The sequence below is a fragment of the Ambystoma mexicanum genome, chromosome 11 (assembly GCF_040938575.1).
Source record: "Ambystoma mexicanum isolate Mex_15411 chromosome 11, UKY_AmexF1_1, whole genome shotgun sequence".
Taxonomy (NCBI): domain Eukaryota; kingdom Metazoa; phylum Chordata; class Amphibia; order Caudata; family Ambystomatidae; genus Ambystoma; species Ambystoma mexicanum.
In genome coordinates, this window is record NC_090934.1 from 418,894,687 (window position 1) to 418,918,395 (window position 23,709).

General features: G+C 43.8%; 1 protein-coding gene across 1 annotated transcript in view; it reads left to right on the plus strand.

Annotated features, from left to right (window-relative positions):
* CHRM4 (cholinergic receptor muscarinic 4) overlaps positions 1–23,709 on the plus strand; it is a 715,882-nt gene that overhangs the window by 51,203 nt on the left and 640,970 nt on the right. The gene's annotated exons all lie outside the window — the stretch shown is intronic.

Here is a 23,709-nt window from a genome sequence, read left to right on the forward strand (position 1 = left end):
ACATCACCAGTTACCAGCATGTGGAATTAGATTATTTATTTTCTGACTCTGAAGGGAAAATACAATATAGAGAATGTAATGATTTAGTTTTAAAACATATTATATTGAAGTCTAGTCCACAGATGGATGTATTAAAACTCATGTATTTGAATTATGAATTTCCCTCAAAAGAATTGAGGAGCTAGAACTTGTATTGGCCTATTTTAAGAAGAAATTAATACTAGGGGATATTTTTGCTGTGCAGGGTCTGGGTTTGCTATTGTTAAGATGACCCTGAAATCCCAGTTAGGCCCAGAGGAATCAGAGTCAATCCAAACCAGACTCAATGATGGAGTAGACAAAGTGCATGGCATAACCCAACTTTATTCACATGGAAATAAACCCGGGACAACATGCAAGCGTTCAAGTCTCGCTGCTCTCAACATGTTATTTAAAAAAAATTGATTAAGCACTACAAACTTGTCATCACTGACATCATAACATAATCTCAGTTTACAAAGCCTACGGGGAATGGGATCCGGCATTCCATAGGGGTTGAACATCTTATTGGGTTACAAGTATCTGATGGCTCCACCTGGAACCAGCCCCATATTGATACATTTTAAACTACATCATTTCAAAGACAAGGGGTTGGTTGGCATACTACTTGATGGGTGGCATGACTCTAAGGATTTTGATAGGTTGGCACATTGCTAACCAACTTTGCACACTTGACAGGTCGTCAAGATATGAGGCAGACATAGCGTAAGGGGAGAGAGGCCCATGGGTTGTTCTTCTTCCAATTAAAACAGTTACCATCCCTCATTCTCAGGCAATCCCTTTATACCTGACCTTGTGTGGCGCCTTGCATCTACCTGTGTGTTTAGAGACTATGGCAGGTGTCCTATCTGTGTTTGCATCTAATGAATGGTCAGTGTGCTCTGTGTATGGCTCATGTGCAACGGGACCATGTCTTACATTGAATTACCTCCTATTTATCAAGATTTCAGCTACTATTAGCGTGCGTTTTGAGTTTTCTTCTGCCACTGGGAACACTCTTAGGTTATGCTTCATAGAGTCTTTTGGCTTACTGTTTTACTGGCCCTGGCCATCAAAAGGTTGTTTGTGCCCTTCTGAAACTTTTAATTAATCGGGGAGTATAGTGCTTATGTCTTGGGAATTGCTATCTCGTGTCTTCGATTCGCCGTTCTAATCCTCCCTTATTTCACTTTAACCATGGCACTAGTTACCAGCCGCTGTCCGAGCTCTGGACGGATATGTATTTCTATGGATTCAACTTTTTGAGTTTTCACGAGGTTTTGAGGCCTGTGCTCATTCAGAGATGTACCGCTGCTTACATTTTTAATAAGATGGCTGCCCTACTACACTCTTACTCCTGTGTTAACGCGTTATATTTGCGTGTCGTTCATGTTGCATTCACCATATAGATTAGTCATGTTGGTGTTCTTCGTGCCTGTGGATGCTATGTTCATTTGTCTTCATGTCTGAATGCTTATATTAACTATTGTGCATGTTCTTCATGTGCAGTGCATGTTTGCTTCATGTCTAATGCATCTACATGTCTAATGCATGCTCTTTTACTGTTACGACGTTAGTTTGAATGGTTTGGCCATCTTCATCTCACACTGTCCCCAAGCCCTGCTGTACCTGTGGGGTGTAAGGGCGAAACGGCTTTCTCAATGAATAACGTCTATCACCTTTGCGGTAATGGTGTGGGGGTAGCAGAAGCTACGGATGACGTATTCATCTGCTTCCGAACACTATGGTGGGTGACGTTTAGGTGCTACTGTACTGACCATGGTGCGGGACCCTCCGCCCTAATGCCCCATGTAACTTTACAGTCAATTTGGGAATCTTTGGATAGTAAGTGCACTTTCTCTTTCATTGGAGTCTGTTGTCCTTGATTAGTCATAGAGCAAATATACAATTTCAAAATTCTGAATCGTTCCTCATAATTGTAGATATGAATAAAACATGTATTTTAGAAATAGTTATGTTCATGTTAAAAACACTTATTCAAGGTAACATTCACTCAGCCTACCCATGTTCTAAGCCCAAACTCTTCATCGGGGTGTTTCACTAATTAAACTGCTGCCATGTAGGTGTTTCTGTCCGAGTACCTGTAAATTATTTCTAATACGTTTAGTAACTGAAAACTCTTAAGCGGGATATGACTTTGGAGCTGATGGCTATAATAAACGTTCAGGTCTTGGACATGTTGCTTTCCAAAGTTGCATGAGCTCCATCTAGGTAGGTGGTCGGCAGTTGCAGACTTAAGTCAATGAGGTGAGCACTACTTTTTAGTGGTAGCCTTGTATGCTATATTCAGTTTGCTGGGTCCTTGCGAGGACTCATCTTAAACTCGGCCAGGTATGGACCAAAGGCCTGAAAGGACCCACAGAAAATGAATATGCCATGCAAGGTCACCACTACCAAGTGATGGCGATGGCACCAACTACCAACCCGTTCCTCTCTTTGTCCCTTGCCGTTAGAATGCCACCCCTGATATCAATAATGTCAGCACTCTCCCCACTTTCAATCTGACCTTCAACGCCTTCTCTTCTTCCTGGAAGGGGTTCTTGTCCAAATACACCCCCTGGGCCCCTCGCCCAATCTCCTCCTCCCCCCCTTGCTCTCAGTCTTTATTGCATTGTGTGTTTAGACAGGACCAGCCACGTGTGTACAGTCTACACCCGGAACATCATCAGTCTGTGCTGGCCCCAGTAGATCCTCTCATTGGTAGCTTTGCTCCTACCCTTGTAAAGCGCCGCTTCCTAGGATTTGCTCTGCTCTCTGTTTGTGTTACCCTCTACAGTGTTTCTGATCGAAGCGCTCATCCTCCCAGTCAATAAATACGAGGAAGCAGTAGAGGTTCCAGTAAAGCCCGTCTGTAATGTACTCGCCCATGCGGGAAACATACAGGCATAGATCCGCCCGCCCAAGGCAGCTCCCATCTTAGATTGACCGGGGTAAAATGTGCGGCCCTTTTCACACACATGGGTGTAAATGCAGAGGATGACACAGGAAGCAAGTTGCAGAATGGTACCAATGAGGCCCACACCCCTATTCTTCCTCAAAAAAAGTTACGGCAGAAGTGGGAAACCTTCTTTTGTTATCATGACCATAATACGGACCCTTTAGACTAGTGTACACAGCAGAACGTGTATTAGCACCCTGGTGGGGTGAGCCAGCCAATCAGATGGCTAGGAACACTGGCTTGAACCGCTGGTGCAAGCCCGCGTTCCATGCGGCCTGATGACTGGCTCCCCGCCGCATCTTCCCCCCATCCTCTGTCCCCTTATTTATTTATTTGTTTCCGCCCCCCCACTGCTACTTACCTTATTTCGGCAGCAGCGGGTGCCGCCGCGGCATCCACTCCTTCCCCTTGCCTCCCACAGGCTGCCATGGAAAGGGAAGAGGGGCCCAGTACGGAGCCCCGCCTTCCCTTTCCATGGCGACCATCTTGGAAAAGGATTTTCCTTTCTAAAACGGGACGCCACAAGCATCCCGTAGTGCGAAGAAAAATCTTTTTTTTTTAGCACCCCGGGTTACGGCTTTGGCAACCCCGGGTGCTAATACCATTAATCCCCCGTTCCAATGGCTGGAACGGGGATACTGGCCCAGAGCCTTCGTTATCCGCCCCCACTTAGCTCGGACCAATAACTTGTGCCGCCGGTCCATTATCCCCCAGTCCAGCCATTGGAATGTGGGATTAACGCCACAATGTCTATTCACGCTTAATAGGTGCTTTCATTAACCAGATCCATGGAGGCTGCGATTTGATCAAGGTTAGGCACAGCTCCATAAAGCAGTCTCTTAGAGCTGTCTCATGCCTAGAGATCATTCTGTTTGCTGCTGTACTTATTTAAGGTGTGCTCTTTTAATATTTCCTCATTTGTCTCCGATCCCGAGTGCTGGAATTGAGCTGGAATTTCCCAGATCTCGAATACAGCAAAAATAGTCTCCCCTTATCCCGGGTCGAGGAAAAACCCAAGCCTGTGCCGGAGCCTCCTTCAACACTCCACCAGCAGTCATCACTGGTTCCCCGGCTCTCTGAGGCAATCTGATCTCAGAAGACCTCCACTCTGTTTTTTTTATTTATTTTTTTATTGTGGTCATGGTTTGTGGCATGTCCTTCAGAAGTGTAAAAATGGAAGGTGTGCATAAAGCTGCATGCTGTGTGAAGCAATAACCACAAGGAGGTGATTGCACCCTGCATTTTCTTTCACTGTTTTTCTTTCAGTCTTGATAGTACAGTGTGCAACCTGGAGGATAAGTCTTGAGGCTTGCATGCTGGTAGATGTCGGTTTCCATTCAGGGCGGGGAAACTGAAGCTACAATCATACTCTTTTCATTCCACATGTTACTGTAGTGACTTATATTATCAAGTTGCATGTTTAAGTGATTTGGGCACATTTCAACGTTCAATGGACCAATGTCGCATTTTTCCCCCAAATTGAAATTCTTTGCACCGATTTTGATTATTTCTTTTACCCCAACTCCCCCATTATATACCTTACCCCAACTTACCATTTTCCTGTTTGTGGTGAATACAAATCGGGAAAAAGAAATGCAGCACAACCGAATTCGGCAAAGTTGCCATTTAAAAAAAGTGAACTAGACTCATTTCCAGCCATTTCTATAAAAATGTCAGGTTATTTTAGCCAGGATATTTTTAGGCGTTGTAATAGCCTGCTAAGTACCCGCCATGGCTCCACCCCTAGCTCTGCCTTTACCAACGGGGCCACTTCCCTTGGGAGCTGGGATTCCCCCCCCCCCGCTCCCCCGCACGGTTCATTTCTTTCTATTTCCATCACTGTCTGCAACACAAGTGCCCTTTCACCTCTTCTTCTTAAACGAGGTAAACAGTAACCTTTCGTGATGCAAGCAAAGTCTAACTGGTTTGGCCCGTGCCACGTGCCTCGCGTACGAAGCAGGAAGCCTTGAACTGTTAACACTTTATCAGCCAATTATAAAGGTCACATCACAAACACTGATCTCACTATACAAACCAATTATAGAGGGTACACCACAAGCAATGTTGACACTATATAAACCAGTTATAAGGGAAACAACATACACCATTAACATAATATTAACTCTTTCTGTATGGCATATCACAAACACTATCAGTCAATTACAACGGGGCCCATTGCAATCAGCATTAACACTTTATCGGCCAATTATACCAGACACATCACAAATACTATTGACAAAATATCAAGCAATTAGGAAAGACAGATCACAAATAATATAACACAACAACCAAGTATAAAAGACACATCTCAAACAACATAATCAATTAAAGGGCATATCTAATAAGCCAGTAATACTATACCCATCAATTAGAAAGGGTGCTACACAAATACTATACCAATCTATTCAGTAAGTGACAGCACAGGCAGTATTAGACTACAACAACCGTTTATACAGGTCACATCGAAAACACCAATAACACTACAGCAACCAATTAGGAGGGACACAGCACAACCAACATAACACAAATGTCATCCAATGTACAGGTGCACATTACTAACAATATTTAAACGAAGTATAAAGGAAGCATCACAAACAGTATAACCAATTAAAAGGGGCCTATCTGTAAACCTATGAGTACTATATTAATCAGCTTTAAAAGCTGCCTCAACAGAATGTATCCAACAAGTCTACAAGTCACATCACAAACACTATTACACTGTATGAACTAGTCATGGAGAGGACATCACACCCACTATTGACATGATATCAACCAATATAAAGGGCACATCACAAACACTACCAACACACAAACGGTATTGACACTATACCAGCCAATTCTGAAAGGTACATGAGAAACACCTTCAGCACTATATCATCCACTTTAAAAAGGCATATCACAAACGCTAATAGCACTATCAATCCATTATTAAGGACTCGCCACTTATGTAAATGCCTATTGCTGCTTAAATAATCAGTGTTATTATTACACAACTTGTTTTCTTGGCCACGGATGGACACAAGGCTGATTCTGCAAGGATTCCAACATGTGACCTGCAGATTATACATATAGCCCTCTGAACAGGCACTGAACGCACTGAGCTATCTTGAAAAGGTTGTGAAAGAGGCCAGGACTGAGAGGCGCTGACGATGGCTCTTCCTTTCAAGTGCTTCGTGCCGTGGGTTGGAGCTCCTCTGTAATCCTAGGACAGTGCCAGGGGGCACCACGTAGTACCCCGGGCACTACCAGAGACACTAAGCGGTGTGGAAGGGTGGAGGACCTGGGTGCTCTGGCATGAGGTGGCTCTGCAGTGCACTTCTGAGATTGCATGTCAGAGTGGGGTGTGGGCTTCAGGCCAGATAAGATGGTGGCTGAGTGGGGCCCAAAAATGGGAGGGTTTTCCCTGGGTGACTACGGCCGGGGGAGCAATACGTGAGTTCCCGGCAAGTGACAGTAGAACGTGGACTCTCTCCCCTTGCTCTGAATGTTATGATTGGACATGGAGGGGCCATCGGTTGTGCGAGGGCCTCGGGAGAGATGGGGAAAGTGGAATGGGAATTCTTGACACAGTACATTTAAGAATGTGTTGAGTTTTTAACAATGACATTTGCTGCATATATATATATATATTTGTGGGGATTGGGTCTAGGGAAATAATTCATGTAGGGGTTTAAGGGGGAATGCGGAAGGTCTCCCCCGCATATATATGCAGCAAAATAGAGCTGTTGAAAGTGCCGCGTGCGAGGTCCCACCATCCACACAGTAGGACTGGTGGCTAGCAGTGGATACGCATGGATGGGCATGCATGGGATTTGCAAAGCACAAGCCTATCTGTGAAGAAATGGAGCACTGTACATCGGGGCGACCCCTGGGGGTTATAAGCAGTGTTGCAACTGGAACGAATTTTCCCTGATCCAGAGTCCTGCAAAAAATGTCTCCTCTTTTCTCTCTTGCCAGCTGTCGCTGAAGACTGCACCCAGAGTGTGATCTGTGTTCAGACTATTTTAAACAGTGCCAACGCCCGGATTGAAAGCGAGGTTCTTAGGACTAGGGGTGAGACACTCACACTTAGGACTAGGGGTGAGACACTCACACTTAGGACTAGGGGTGAGACACTCACGCTTACCCGCAAGACAACAGGAAAAATTACTTTTTAGGTTTAATAAGTGTGTACCTTTTATACTTTACAGGCAACAGTATAGGAAACGCTCCTGTCTTGGGTTATTTTCCAGGAGTTCATCATGGCTAATCTTCTGAGAGTCAGATGTTTGTGGTGGGGGTGATCAAACTCCCTCCCCACTCTCCCCTAGCTGGTGGGTTCCCACAATAAATCATGTCCATTTCCAGCACTGGGTACAAGGAAGGGTTTGGGGGTAGCAGAGGATCTGGGATTAATAGGGGGGAATGAGAGGGGGAGAATAAGGGTTGAGTGATGTGATTAGCGATTGTCGAGATGTTCTTTGCAGATTGGGGTCTTCAGCTCCTTCCTCAAATGTGTGATGTTGGGGGTGTAAGTCTTATCTGAGTTGGCTATTGGACCTGCGTCAATGAATCATGACTGGGCAGGAAAGACAGGAAGGAGTTTTTCACCTGACGCTGCCCCATGTCCTGTAAACACAATCGGTCCAGGGTGGAGGAAAGTCCTCACTTTGCTTGTCCGCTGCAGCATCGAGGCCTCCCCAGAGGCCGGAGCTCACACTTTTTCAACACAGCGGCTGGGTTCTGTGAAACAGCTACTGATGGTGTAATAATGTACCACGTCACTAAGATGTGGCTTAGTATTAAATGTATGAATTATGTTCTGATTTCTTAATATCTACCCTTTCTCTGAGGCATATGTGAAATTGACTAGGTTTTGTTATGAAATGTCAAGTTTTTAAACTCCCAATGTTAATAGAGGGAATTTGTAAAATTGTGTATGGTTATTTTTGACGTATTTTTATACTTGTTAATTGTGTTCTGATCTTAACCATGTATAAAAAGCCTTAATTGGCTGAACTATCATTATTTATTTTTATTTTTTTAAAGAAACAACTACTACACATGTTGCATCGTGCCAGCAGGGCATTAGAATGGGAGCAATTAGAGGTTGGTGTCCAGGGCCAGCAGTGAGGGTGCTACTGGCAGGAACCCTAGTGCATTAAGAGGTGCAAATGGTGGGTGATAAGAAATGGGAGGGGTGCATAACACTATATGCTGTGACAAGTCATCCCCACCGTGTTTTTTAATGTTTAAAAGAATGTTATTAAGACTAGTGAAACATAGCCATATGACCTTAACACAGAGTAATCGTTACATATGAGACAAAGAATAAGCAAAACAATGTAATATCAAAACATTTCAAACAGAATTGAGGCCTATCAATATCATTTTGAGTGGGGGTAAGACATGAAGGCAAACAGGACAGATGCGAGGGAGTGCAGGGTCGGGGGAATAGGATAACCTAACAGAATGACATTAATATTTAATGAGAAGAGGCATCACGAGAAAGGAGGCCCAGAAAAGCTCCCAACTTGAGTTCATGTGTACGCAGTAGGCATGGGAAGAGGCAATACATCTTTGTAATCTGTATGTTATAGTATGATCGAGATGTTTCCAGTTAACATTGATAGTTTGGATAGCCACCAAGATAAATAGGTCAAACCAATGACAAGTATTCATTTCTAATATACATTGCAAGTGTGGACTTCCAAAAAGAAGAAACTTACAATGATCTCTACTGTGAACCATCTCTTGAATTCGAATTATTTCTTGTAAGCCTAGAATTCGGAGCTTGGTTTATTCAGGGGCCAACCTCTGTGGGCTGCTTTGGCCTCATTCATGACCTCTGGGGTTAATGAGCTGCACATCTGAAGTCTCATTTGTTTCCGCGGGGTTTGCTTGGGAGCCCTATTTTTGCCCTGCTTCAGGGGTTCCATTTGTCTATGAGTCGCTTGTGGGGTCACATGTTCACTTGAGAACATCCCCAGGGTGTGCTCTGCTTCAAATCCTGAGCTGCTTGCAAGCCTCAGCTCGGTGGCCTATGCTGTTTCTAAGGCAATGCTCCGGCTTGATCATTTATGAGTCCAGCGTTTGGGATCTTCCGGGGGCTGGTTCCTTCCCCCTTCCGTAGCGTGAGCTATTCACCCGGCCTATACTAAGGGGTCTGCTTGGCTGACAAGCGTAGCTTTCGTTTTCGGATTATCCGGTAGCCTGATTATTCCAAAAGTTTAACGAGCACCGCTTTAGATTCCCATCCATTGGCTGGCACACCCCGATTCTAAGATATGAGTTGCCCATGAGACGCATGTTGTGGCCTGATCTGTGTACACCCCCCGCCCCCTGTCTCCCAGGGTCTGATTGTGAAAGCTAGCTGTACCCAGAGGACACAGATATTCCGAAGGACTGGTTGGACGCTGTGCTGCTTTTTGATGATTTGATCATAATCTGTTATTTATATAGCGCTTTCTCCAAAACAGTGCACAAACAGCATTTTGCATACACATGTCAGCCAACCGAAGTTGGCACTCATTTATTGACCTCAGAAGGATGTGTTGGCCTCATCTGGATTTCAACCTGTGACGTGCAGAGATCACATTTAGTTCGCAGCAACGAGTGCGCAACCCGCTGAGCTAGAATACCAGCTTTTTAAGATTGAAGATAGAAGGGTAGCGGGACTGGCCTGTATTTGGAAACATAATTTGCTGCAGCTTGTGTATTGCAGGAAGGCCACCATCACGCTGAGAGCGCATTGTCCATCAGGGACGTAATTTCACCAAAATGCCAGGGGTAGCGGAGGTGACATCACATGACCTTGACCTCTGTTTGACCCCACCCCAAAGTGACATCACGTGAAGCGATGGAACACGATCTTTCACCCCTTGACAAAACAGGAAGTGGCATCACATAGCATTGTTTCTAAGTACACTACGAAAAATATGGTTACAATATCACTGTAAAGTGATGTACATTTATACAAGAATGGATCACCATATATATCCTTAATATCAGTGCGTTAAGGCCCATATTACCAAATTACGGTGAATGCAAGCAGACGTCCAAGGCCAAACGATAAAGATGTGTTCTTAAATAGCACTTACGCTTAAGCGCTTCATATAGAACACATTTACATACAATATTACACAACCTGTGTTGATATTTATTAACCTGTCGACCCTGCAGCCTACAAATCTCACACACACATTGCAGCAGTGAGCGCTCAACCCACTGAGCTATCTTACTGGCTCTAGCTATCAGAAAACCAGCCACTCCAGAAACAAAGAGCCACCTGCTGCTGGTCACATCCCAGGAGCCTCAATCTAAAAAAAAAAAAAAAAAAGAGAGATTAAACAATTACTTTTTTAGGGGTAGCAAGGTGGACCACAGGGGTAGCAAGGGAGACCGCAGCGGTCGCAGGTGCGACCCCTAAACGTTGTCCATGTTGTCCTATATACGGAGGAATGAGGGGAACGCAGGTTTGCTCTGTAGAGGGTTTGGGGTGTTGACAGAGCACTAGGCTACAGGGTTTAAAACAATGTTCATTTTTTAAGTGTTAGTTATTAGTGTTTGTAGATATTGTAACAAATACACAAGTACAACACACTACTATCACTAGTCAGCACACACGAGTAAATATGGCTTCGGTGCTCACAGGAGGAACAGACCATTGGTTCTAATTTGAACACGATCATTTCCAAGAAAGAAGGTCATTTTGAGAGAGAAAAATGTGTTTTCTCAACAAAAGAGTCTGTAAATAAAGGAGAATGACTTCACTGAAGTAACGCTGTAAGCATGCCTTTTAAAATGCTACAGTCTTCGTTTTTAATGATCACTTCCAGTATGTGTTGTAGCCATAATAACATTATGCTTACCTTACTGATCAAGAACATTTTCAAAATCAATAATTTCAATGTAAATTATTTTCTGATAGAAGTGAATACGTTCAAGACAGCCATGGGCAGTCTGGTACACCCCCATGGTACTGCTAATACCTCAAAGAGAAATAGGAAGGGGTCAAATAGCGTGAGGGTGCCTGACTGCTTTGGGAACATAAAAACGACCACATATGTTACTATTTGGCAAATGTGCCTATGATCAAAGGGATTCTCGGCTTGAATCACTAAGTCAATCATCCACAAGGGGCTTGCTGCTGATTTCGTTTTTCACAACTGTCACCCTCATTCGGATTGGCTCAGCTTTTGAAGGTGATGACGTAATGGCTGTGTCCACTGTTATCTCTATTGTCGTCAACGGGTGGAATTTAGCCTGAATTATAAAGGAGGAGGGGCTGACAGTGGAATCCAGCAGACAGACATCCTTCGGTAATTACATACATAGAAGCTGGGAAACAAAAGCATTTCATTTCAAATCAGCACCATGGGCTCAACCTTGCATGACAATGACCTTGCATGCAACAAACAAATTGATTGCTACTACTGAATATTTTATGGAGGATCCCTTTAAACATAGATCCAAAAAATATATTTTGCTAACCCAAAGATCAAGTTGATCAGGAAGTGAAATATGTGCCTTTCCTGAATTCAGGTTTTCGATGTCATGTCATGTTTTTCAGGGGATGGAGCACCTGATGATTCTACTGCCTCCTGCCTCAATCTATTCCAGTTCTGATGTCCCTAGTTTAACTGACACATCCCACGTAAATAACATATATGGCCTTATCTTTATCTCCTCCATTTGCATTGGGCATTGTGTCGCGTCCTTGTTTTTGCAGACTGTACCCTTTGAATTTGTGGCTTGATAAAGATAGGGAGCTAAATTGTGCGGCCCGGTGTCTAGACTAGCTGGCTGTTGGTTTTGTAAATTTGATCTCTGCATGATAACATTTGTTTGTATTTTTATAAATAATATTTTTGCAAGTCCTTCCTTACTGTTTTTATCCCTGAACATGTATATTATTTTACTGCACACAACTCTTTGTCTGTTGTATAATATATGTTTTGACTCTACATATTAATGGTTTGAAATGTAATTAAATCATTTTGAAAAACATAGGAGTATTTATGTTTCTCTCTTTCATACCTTTTTCTGTTTTCTGTACATATTATACCAGATCACATCTTTTAGGGCAAGCAATGATCATTACTGATTAGATCACAGGATTAGTAATTGTATGCAAATAATTGTTCGAGTTTATCTTGAGTCTATAAATGTGATGATTTTTTGGGGACAATGCAACCTACGACTTACACTACACGCTACCTCATTAAATGGAAACAAGTCTATGAGGTTATATGTTAAAATGCATGCTTCAATAGCGCCTTTCAGAAAAAGACCTTCCCATTATCGCCGGACATTGCACATGACTGGTCTCTTACAACAGGGAAGAACTCATCAGTGGCACCTTGGTGAATGGCAACAAACTATAGGAAATGATTTCACTCACATTGACTCCTGTGGGCAGCCATTTTAGAATGGATCTTTGCCCCTCAGCAGCAGTTGCTACAAAGTAGCAAGAATAGATTGACTACTAGAAGACAGACGTTATTCTGCCACATTCCCTAAAAAAGTAAACACAGGACCACACTGGGTGCTCCTTTGGGGGTTAATTTACATAGTTACACATGTCTATTTCCATTCACCAAGATGCCACTCATGATTACTTTCATATGTTAAGAGACAAATGATATGCAATACCAATACTTTAAGACCAGCTTGGAATTTCCCTATTGTCCTTCCCCGGAGCAGCGGGTTGTACTATCTGTAACACTCTGCCTCATCCTCCTGTCCTGCACCCTTCCCCAAGCTTTCTCTTTTTATCCTATTACCCTTTCCCCCTTATGCTATGTGAAGGTGGTATATTGTTAGAAGATCCGTTTCATTTGGGTCTTTTTGACGAAGGAATGTTCCTAAAGCCCTTTTCCTGTGCTACTGCATATCAGCCAATACCAGCAATATAGTTAGAAGAGCTGTTTGGATTAGTAACCTAAGAGACATGAACATTTATTCTTTAAATTAATTGGGGGATGTAGGGGTTTTGATAGAAGAATGTCTTAGAAATTAACCGTGATTGAAGTTACGGTATTTTGGTAGAGTGGATAGCACGCAGCGAAGACGCTTTTCTACGACATGGGGAAATACTGCATTTTGCAAGTACGAATCCCATTGCAAGTCTGACTCAGCCTTTCATCCGTCTGAGGGCCCTTCATCAGCCCTTCATCCGTCTGCCAGAGACCCTGCACCTCAGCTGTCTGCGATCTTCCGAATACAATATTCGTCAGGTACCGTGACTATCTCCTGTGCGCTATCTTTCTAAATTGAGCCCTTCGCATGAGTTTTATTTGCCATTACACACGTTCACCACGCATGGGGTCACCGGCTCTTCCAGCCTCACCGTCAACCCAACTCACACAAGGCTCTTTGACTCTGGTGGCCTCCTAAGGGCCTCACATTATCGCCATCACCTCCACTGCGGTCGCAATAGACACTTTGGGTTACGCCCTCTTGTGGCTCTTAACCGCACTGGCGGTCACTTCGCAGCATATGTGCATACCATCATTGTATATGTTGCCCGCTCGCCACTAAAGTGTACCCCTCACATAACGGCCCTATTGTGCTTGCACTCGTGCTACGTGCAGTAGAGTGCCTGCGCTTGTTGCGCCTGTGTGCAATATCACTGCTTTGCCTGCCATCTAGCCGCTTAAGTATACCTCTGGCAAAAGTGACCCCTTGATAGCGCCTCGGCCGATACCTGCTGCTTTAGTGTGTTCGAATAACTGCCACCTTTGTTTCGACATTCGCTGATCTTGTGCAAAACAATACTGTATAACTGCCACCTTTGTTTCTACACTCGCTGATCTTGTGCATAACAATACTGCATAACTGCCACCTTTGTTTCTACATTCGCTGATCTTGTGCATAACAATACTGCATAACTGCCACCTTTGTTTCTACATTCGCTGATCTTGTGCATAACAATACTGCATAACTGCCACCTTTGTTTCGACATTCGCTGATCTTGTGCAAAACAATACTGTATAACTGCCACCTTTGTTTCTACATTCACTGATCTTGTGCATAACAATACTGCATAACTGCCACCTTTGTTTCTACATTCGCTGATCTTGTGCATAACAGTACTGTATGCTTGCTAACCTGTCGCCCATTTAAACTTCTTGCAGAACTACCCGCTGCTACCGCATCGGTTGGTACCTGTGGCCAAAGTGCTCCCAAATAACTGCCCTCATTGTTAGCGCCTTTGCGGTACATGTATGCAATTACCTCCACATTTTCTACTTTCCTGCCACTCAAGTATACCTCCTGCACAACGGCCCACAGTGTCTCTACACTGTTTGGTCTCTAGTCACTTAAGTGCACCCTGAACAACTGCCCCTATTGCTTGTGCACTCGATGCATGCACTATGTGGTGTGCCATACTACTGCTTTGCTGCTAGCCCGCCCCTGTCACGGCATTTGCATTCACCGCATAATCAGACATCCCTAATCCTTGAACATGGCGACCTGGGTATTTTCCATACTCATCTGTTGCACCAGCCTCACTTTCTGTACATCCTTACTCCAGTCCAGTATCAGCGTAATCACTGTAGTCCACCACAGCCCAAATCCTGCGCACTACAAATCGAGCCTCAATCCTGCTCGGTCCTTCAGCTTCATCATGCACACTATAGTACACAACATCCAAAATCTACCTTGCTCCAACACCCACAGAAACAAAAGACTAGGATCCCGCACCACCATAACCCCCAGAGCACAAAACAACTCTCCCACAGTCTCAGGTGCCCCCCAGCCTAACACCCCCAGATTATTCAGCAAAGACTCACATTCTTCTGCAACACACACACCACAACTCCCCCAACCCAACACCCCCGCAGCCCTAGCTCAACCTGAAGTTACAAACATCAAAGGAGCTCTTATAAACGCCAGATCGCTTATTGTCCATGCCTTAGACATATCAGACCTCATCACCGCCAATAAACCTGACTTCTTAGCGATCACAGAAACATGGTTACACCCGGTGGCAGGACCTGCTCTCATGTTAGCTGTCCCCGATGGGTACAACATCATCAGGACTGATAGAAAGACTAAAAGAGGAGGCGGAGTAGCTATCATAGCTAAAAACATTCTGGCCATCAGAGATAGCAACTTCACACCACTCTCAACCAGGGAATTACTATCCGTAAAACTCCCCCTCTCACCCGAGCAGACTCTCCTCATCCACATCCTATATAGACCTCCTGGCCCACTCTCCTCATTCGAAGAAGACCTAAACAGCCTCCTCACGCAAAACACCAAAACTGGATCACAAATACTACTTCTTGGTGATCTAAATCTTGGTCTATATGATAAAATAGATACTAATGCTCTGATCAACCAAAACACTATTGCTGAACTAGGTCTCTCATTACGCATCTCTGACCCCAAACACAGTAACGACAGAATCCTAGATTGGATTGCTGACCTTAACTGCAATACCAAAATCCTCTCCATCTCGCCATGCGCTTGGTCTGACGATAACGTCATCACATTTGAAATCCATGACTCCAAACAAGCCTCACCTAAGGACATCCAGTTTTAACCAGAAATAACCGTCGCATCTCCTTAGACAGTATACTACCTTTACTTAAACCAATCACCCTGCAACAGCTGCCTCCGACCTAGATCCCTCAAAAATGGTAGACATCTACAATCAAAATCTTCTCAAGGCCCTAGACCATCTAGCCCCCCTCAAATTTAGGAAAGCCAAACCATGTGCACATCTGAACAAATGGTTCTCTGCTGATCTGAACATTTTACACAAATCGAAAAGAGATGCAGGCAGCCTGGAAAAAAAAAACACCAGAGCACAATAAGATCACCACTGCATCCACGGTGTACAGAACAGCGATTTTAGTAACTAAAAAGGAAAATTACAACAACGGAATATCTAATGCCAAATCTAGCACTAAGGAATTATTCACTATCCTCAAAGAATTAGAAAATCCTATAGCGCACCATGTGATAATCCGGCATCAATCTTGAGGGTCCCTATTTGGGTGCCAACTGTGAAAACAAAAACAAAATATCGAGGCTGAGTACCCCAAAAGGAAATACATTGAAAACAGGTTACAAAGGAACATACGAAGATCTTTAATCTATAATCAGTTACAAAGAACAAAGCAAAATCAGATAGCTATCGGCCCTCAGTGCAACACAGCGAACTCCAGCGTGGTTCGGTGTATTCAGTGAGAGACGCTGTACATTAGAATTTGTTGCCCTTTTATACCATTTGCGAACACGTTGTCCAACCCTACTTCGGGTTAATATTCCTCTAATACATTACTGATCTAGGGCTCATGCCGAGTTCGCATATCCACATGCAACAAGTTTGCCTTTAATATTTACGTCAACAAGCCTACACAGCAACTGTGTGTTTTGGGATTTCCCATACAGGTCTTCTCAAACATGAATACAATGTAGTTAAACAAGTGTTCTTAGTTCAGTATTTGAATACATTTTTCTTAACATATGCTCGTGGATTAGTTTATTTGACGCAAGCAATCCTTTACACACAGGTCAACGAAGGACAAGGTCTCAGTTCACAGCCTCAACAAATGGCCTGCAGGCAAGTTACATATTAATTACACACAGAGGTCAAGACGGCCATGTTGTATCTCGGAATGACATCGTCCACCATTTTAACTCACAGGGTGACTTTACAAAGGAAACCTAAAATGGCGGATTGACCTAAAATGGCGGCTTACATTGATTTTAAGGTCAGGACCTTGCAACACGGATTTCTTCGCAAGTGACTTACAAGCAGCTTGGCGTAGGTATATTCATTGCAATAGGAGGCACAATATAATTTCTCATTTGACAACCAGACAGCTGCATAAAAGATGCTTGCTGGTGTGCCCTACTAAACAAAATTGCACTACTGCAAGCCAAAATCGAAGATAGAAATCCAGCCTACTGCCTGCCAACAAATTCGGGAATCTAAATAGCCCACTGCCAAAGCCTTCGAATTCTCCCCTGTCACTACTTCAGAAATAGAGCCCATCATTAAAAGCCTCAAGCCATCCAAATGCCAAGGAGACATTTGCCCAGCCTCAATCATAAAAAGAGGAGCCAAAGAATATGCCCCCTTCATCACTTCCTTCATAAATGCCTCCTTTGCCTCCTGCTCCGTTCCCAAAAACCTCAAGGATGCCTGGGTCATGCCCCTGCTTAAAACGCCTAACCTCGATCCCAACATTCCCACTAACTACCGACCAACAACCACAGTGCCTTTTCTCTTAAAAATCTTGGACAAGGCAGCCTATGTCCAAATTCAGAACCATCTCGAGACCAACAACCTTCTAGGCCTCAGACAATCCGGGTTTCGCCCCAGACATGGGACAGAAATGGCCCTATTGGATTTGAAAATCCAAATGGACGAGACAAGAGACAAGGAAAACCTGCCTTACTCCTCCTACTGGACCTGTCGGCAGCGTTCAATCTAGTCGATCACAAGATCCTAACCAACCATCTAACTACAGCAGCCGCCTTGTCCAACAAAGTGGCAGCTTGGGTCAATTCCTTCCTCTCGAACAGATCCATGAGAGTTTTCTCCCCTACTGCCTCAGCAGACCCGGCCCCGCATTTCATGTGGAGTCCCACAAGGCTCCTGCGTCTCCTCCACCCTATACAATATATTCACAAAGCTCCTATTTGACCTCCTAGATGACCTTGGTGTGTCATATACTTAACTACGCCGATGATACACAAATTCCCATCACACTCTCAGGTGACTACCAAACAGATTCCACTCTCCTAAACAATATCTACAGCAAAATTCAGTCCTGGATGGCCATGCATCGATTATGTCTCAACGACGTTAAAACCGAGTTATTACTCATTGGATCAAAATTGAGACTCACCAAACTTGGCCCTAATTATTCCTCCTTCAACATTGATGGTAATCTCATCAAAGTGGACAAGGAAGCCAAAACCTTAGGCTTTTACCTTGATTCGGCTGTAAGCCTACAAAGACAAGTTAACTCCACCTCATCCACAACAGCCTACACATCAAAACTAATAAATGCCTGTGGACCCTTTTTGCCCACTAGCAGCTGTACCACCCTTGCAAGAGCCCTGATATTGTCCAAATTGGACTACTGCAATATCCTCTACCTCGGCACCAGTTAAAGAAACGTGCATAAGCTTCAAGTACTGCAAAGCAATGCCCTATGAACTGCCATAAACATCCCACGGTCCCATCATATTTCACAAATCCGACGCAACACAAACTGGCACCCTATCCAAGATAGAGTCACGTTCAGAAAACTCATGATCACCCATAAGTGCCTAAACAACTCTGCCCTGAGCATCTGACCGACAAATTCTCCAGGAACGAAACCACCAGACCGACCAGAGCCATTTATACACACTGCCTCGGTATTCCCAAATTCAGGCTGTCCAAAGCAGGAGGTTCCAGCTTCCCTGTGCTTGCAGCCAAGGCCTGGAACAAGCTACCTCTGGCTCTTAGATTAGACACTATGTTCCTCTCCTTCCGCACACAAAGTAAATTCCTGGCTGTTCTCACAAGCCAACTTATTATCACCTGGCACTTCTATCACTCTGCAGCTCTCCTATACATTCCTGTATATTACCTATGTCATTATTGTAGATGTACATTCCTGTATATTACCTATATCAATATTGTATTCCTTGTATACCTCTTGTTGTACATTATCTTGCTCATTAATGGAATTCCTATTGTATGCATTATGTAACCTGGATGTTCCGCAAGTAAAGCTCCCAGATACCCTCGGCTTTGGTGCGCTATATAAGCAAATAAAACAAACAAACAAACAAATTCAGTGATAGTCCATCAGCTAATAACACCCGCTATTGCAGCGTTTAGAAGCAACTGACATAGAAAAATAGAAAAGAACACAATCTCCTATACATACATATAATTCACTATTTTTCTTTAATTATCTAAATGTGTCTTTCCACAACTTCCCATCTCAGTCCCTCCTTTCCTACAGTTATGGCCCTCAGATCCAAATATAGAGACATCCAAATCCTGGGGCTTTCCAAATGGATATATGTGGTTCATGGTTGCAAACACTTTCATACATGTGGGCGGAGAAAAAAATCAATGACCCTCATGCTATTGTGCATTATGTGCAACCCTTTTATCACATATATATTTGTTAAATATAAAGATCTGTGGTTATTGTCATGTTCCCAAAATCCTCTTTGATTTAACGCAAAGCAGCCGGAAACCTTCATTGGTGCTATGTGTCCCGTTTCCCATAGGGGTTTATGAAATAGCACCATAGGAGTGTACCAGACTGCTCATCTTGGAATGACAACCTTCTTTCAAAAGATTATTCTAGGTTTTGATAATGTTCTTTGCTCAGGAACACAAGTGTACAATTCTTATTATGACTAAAATACAAACTGGAAGTAATCATTAGAAATTAACATTGCAAATGTTTTTAAAAAGAGCCAAGTTACAATGTTAGTACAAATAAAGAATTTTCTTTTGTTTAATAGCCCATTTTTCGGAGCATGTACACTATTGTGTCTCTAAAAATGTCCTTCCTTTTTGGAAAGGGTGTCAGTCAGGTTAAAACCAATTATCTGTTTTATCTGTGAGCACCAAGGCAGTGTTTAATTTGGTATGATGGACACTGATTGGTTGGTAGCGCTGTTTAGGTGTGCATTTGTTACAGTATGTACGAACACTAATAATTAACAGAAAAATAGAAAACAAAGAAAACAAGAAACACAGTTGTATATCCTGGTGCCTGGTCCTTTGGTCCCTTGGAGGATCTGCCAGAACCAAGCGTCAATGGCAGAGCCTATAATCTTCCCATCAATTCCACCCCATGTAGGCAATGTGCCTTCAGTATGATGGCGACATTCATGCAGGACACAAGTGGTGGCAATGTATGTCTCCAGATACTAGTCCAGTCACCACCTTGGGGATGCCTCTTTCACTGTTGCTCTCATTGTACCTTTAACCATAGAAGCGCAGCACTCCACCCGCACCCACTTCACGATATCTGTGTTACTTCTCTGATTGGGCTGCTGGCAGGAATGACTGGGGTGGGTCTAGCATGTGTGCACCTGGCAACATAGCCCCCAACCACCGAAATAGAGGCAGACAGATGCCAGAGAGGCAAAGAGCGGGAGAGAGTTTGCGTGAGAGAATGCTAGATTAGCATGTCAGTCCCGTCTGCACCAATTTCACCGCTTGTTTCCTAAATTGCAGTGCACACGCCCTTTATTTGGTGATCAAACTGAAACTTGCTGATGGCGCCCGTCTCTCTTGGAGTAGACACCTTCTCAGGTTAAAGACCCCCCCCTTTTGCAGGAATCCTCGACCTCCCTCATAGCTTTCTCCACAGCTGCTCCAAGACCGTGGAATGTATTAGCACCTTATTTTAATTTTCTGCCAAAATCTGCTGCAAGTCTTAATGACTCATTCCCTTCTCTGATTCATGGTCCTGTTTAGCTTCTTAAATCTTTGAGGGTTGTTTTTCAAATTGAATTTTCAATCCTTGCATTTTTGTTGTTAGTTTTTATGTTTTACACTTTTGCTCTTTCACTTCTATCCTTATGGTTTTTAACGTGTCCATATGTATTATGCCATTTCTGTACAGTGCCTCCAACATTTTTGACCTTTGTGCGCTATTTGAATTGATGAAATTTAAAAATAAAAATCAATGTACATTGAACCCATATGTTATCTATAGTTTTTGAAGAGATATAACTGAAATTATATGCTTTGTATTTCTTGTCTTATTTTTTTTCGTTCTAATAAAAAATCGAATCCTACTTATGGGGTATGATTTGCAGATGGAGCCAATTCCCTATTTCATTTGTTTACTAGTCTATTTCTTTGGTATTTTTTAGAGACCTACTTTTAGGATTGCATTTGTTAACAGTAAACAGCTGATTTGTTTTGAAACCAATTTTCAATAGACTTGTGTGTTAGCAAACACACTTTTAGAGGCTGGTTTTTATCTATGATCTGCTATATTTACTGGAAACCATTCTGTGGAGTGATTTGTTTGCAAGTCTTACTTCTTCAGCATGACCTTTTTTCACATCTGTTTCCTCTAGGAATATTTGTTTACAAGCCTCGCTTTTTCTATGGCCTGATCTGTTCACAAGTCCCACCTCCTAGCTCAGGTTGTTTACAAGCCTTCTTGGATCTGATTTGTTTTGTTTGCTGTGTTTTACTTTTTTGCTGCCTCTTTTCTTGGTTGTGTGTATTTATAAGCTTGGCTTTAGGACTGTATTTGTTGACACTGCTCTGTCATGGATTTCACTTTGTTTACTTACAGTGCCTTCAGCTGCCTGATTTGTGCTCTTGCTTCTTGCCCGAGGTTTTATTTGCTGACATGCCCCAAGGTTGTGGCCTGTTTAGTTTCCAGGCTATTACTCTATGGTTTGACCTATTTATGATCCCTTCTTGTGTAGCCTGGTTTGTTAAGAGGTCGCTCTTCTGTGGTCTCCGATGTTTACAAGCTCCTCTTCTGTGGTCGTTCGGTGTGGCTTGCTTTGTTTACAAGCCCCTTTTCTGTTTTCTTATTAGTTCACAGGTGTCTCTTCTGGGTTCTGAGTTGATTGCCCGCCCCTGCTCTGGGTTATGAATTGTGCAGCTCCTTTCCTGTATCGCTGCCTTCCAGTGGTAAACAGTACAGTTAAAGAGCGGTGGGCCGAGGCTGTGCTCCTGCGCCACTCAGCATTATTATGGAAAATTGTCTCTTTTTGTGTGTTTTTTTTTTTTGCAGCTGACGAATGCTTTCAAGGATGTGAGAAGGGCAGCTGTTTTCCACTTATCTGAAGTGAAAGCCTGGTAACATGCTATTCACTGGCGAGAAAGAGCAGGCGGCTCCTCTGGATTCTAAAGAGCAGCACGTTTGCTCTTTTCATTCTTTATGTCGGTTTTTCCCGTGTCTCTAAAGATCCTGTGGTCTGTGCTCTAGGTAAAGGAAATCAAAAGAGCCAGCTTGGTGTTAACTCTGGCTTGTGATTGGTAGGGGCGGCTCTTCCATGATGGGGAACGAGGCGTAGACCCACCTATTTTGGAAGTGCCACCAAGCCGACCCAGTGTTAACACTAAGCGCTCCTTCAGCTACAACAAGCAACTGGGCTGACTTGAGCTCTCAAAGGTAATCTCTGTGTCCCTTTGATTGTTCATACCACAGAATGCATGTCCAATGGGCCATACAAGACCAGTGTCGTTTTGCTCCCCCAGCCTTGTGTGGCCATTGAGAATGCAAGCTGGTGTACTGCAGCTCTGAATGTGTGCAGGGGGACGCTCCTGTGCCTCGCTGCATATTCCGAGCTGCTGGTGCATACTCCAGGGGACGCTGCGGTTCCTGCATTAATGGGCATCACAATCATTGTGCATTATGTACTCACTGATTCATGCATACAACCTTTCTATCATAGATATAGTTGTCATAGATGCATGATAAGTGTTGCTACGTGGCTAGACTGGAATCCATTAGTGCTGCCAGTCTGGCTACATTTTATGCCGATTGCATGTTTTACTGGACGTCATGGTTAAAGCAAACATGATAATAGTTAAATGGATAGACTGACCTACATTGCTACAGCCAGTCTGATTACATTTTCAGACTCTGGCATGGCATTTTTGACTGGGCATCAAATTTAAAAGAATCAGTGTTTGCTTAACATAAACTGGAGCAGGGCGCATGAACTGGGAGGGAGTGATCCCAGGAGGTTACAGGAAAAGTGGGACGGTCCTCCCCTCCCGGCCTGGTGCAAGAACTGTGACACAGTCATCACCTTCTAGATGTGTACAACAACTGTGAGACAGTCATTCCCTGCCAACAGGGTACAGGGTCTGTAAGACAGCCATCCTATTCGTGGAGGGTACAGGGACTGTGAGACAGCCATCCCCTCCCAGCTGTGTACAAGAACTATGTGGGAGAATCGTCACCGCCCTGGTGTGGTATCGACCCAAAAGATCCTATCATTTTGCCACATTCGGCACAGGTGTTAAATACTGAATCCGAAAATACCGAGGTGAGCGGAGGTTGCGGGGGTCTCCCCTGTAATCATACTTTGGTATTTTCAGTTTCATGAGGTGCAGGGGTGTCCCCTGCATACTAGAAACAATGCAGGGATTTAAAAAAAAGAAAAGCTCCAATTGCAGAATGCGGCAGAGTGGGCCTCTGTATTTTGCAATTTGAGCTTTTCGTCTACGTTCTTTTAACATTGATCCCCCTGATGAGTATAGCAACTGTAAGACAGCCATCCCTTGCCAGCAGAATGCCGGAAATGTGTGGCAGTCACCCCCTGACAAAATGGCTACTACTATGCAGGACTACAGTAGTGAGCAGCGGCTAAACCCCTATTCAGCCCCACCATGCTGCTAAACCAACAGTGATGCAAATCATAAAGGTGAAACGGGCACAACCCAACAAGGATACCTCCTTCACCTATTTTGGGAACGTGGCCCGAGGGCATGTTCCATGTAGCAATGTGGGGACATTATTACATGGAACATGCGGGGGACACCAGCACAACCCCCAAACCTTTTTTTTTTCATGAGGAGCCGGGGACACCCCCGCAGCCCCTGCTGCCGCTGTCCCTATATATATGGTAACCTATATAACATCGCCACAACCTTTTCCCGGCGACATTATGTACGGCAACCATATATATATAGGGATATTATTACCTGATACCGATGCCACAGGCAGTAAGATCCACTAGCACCTTGACATCCTTCAGCTCTCAACTTAAGTCACAAAGCAAGAACA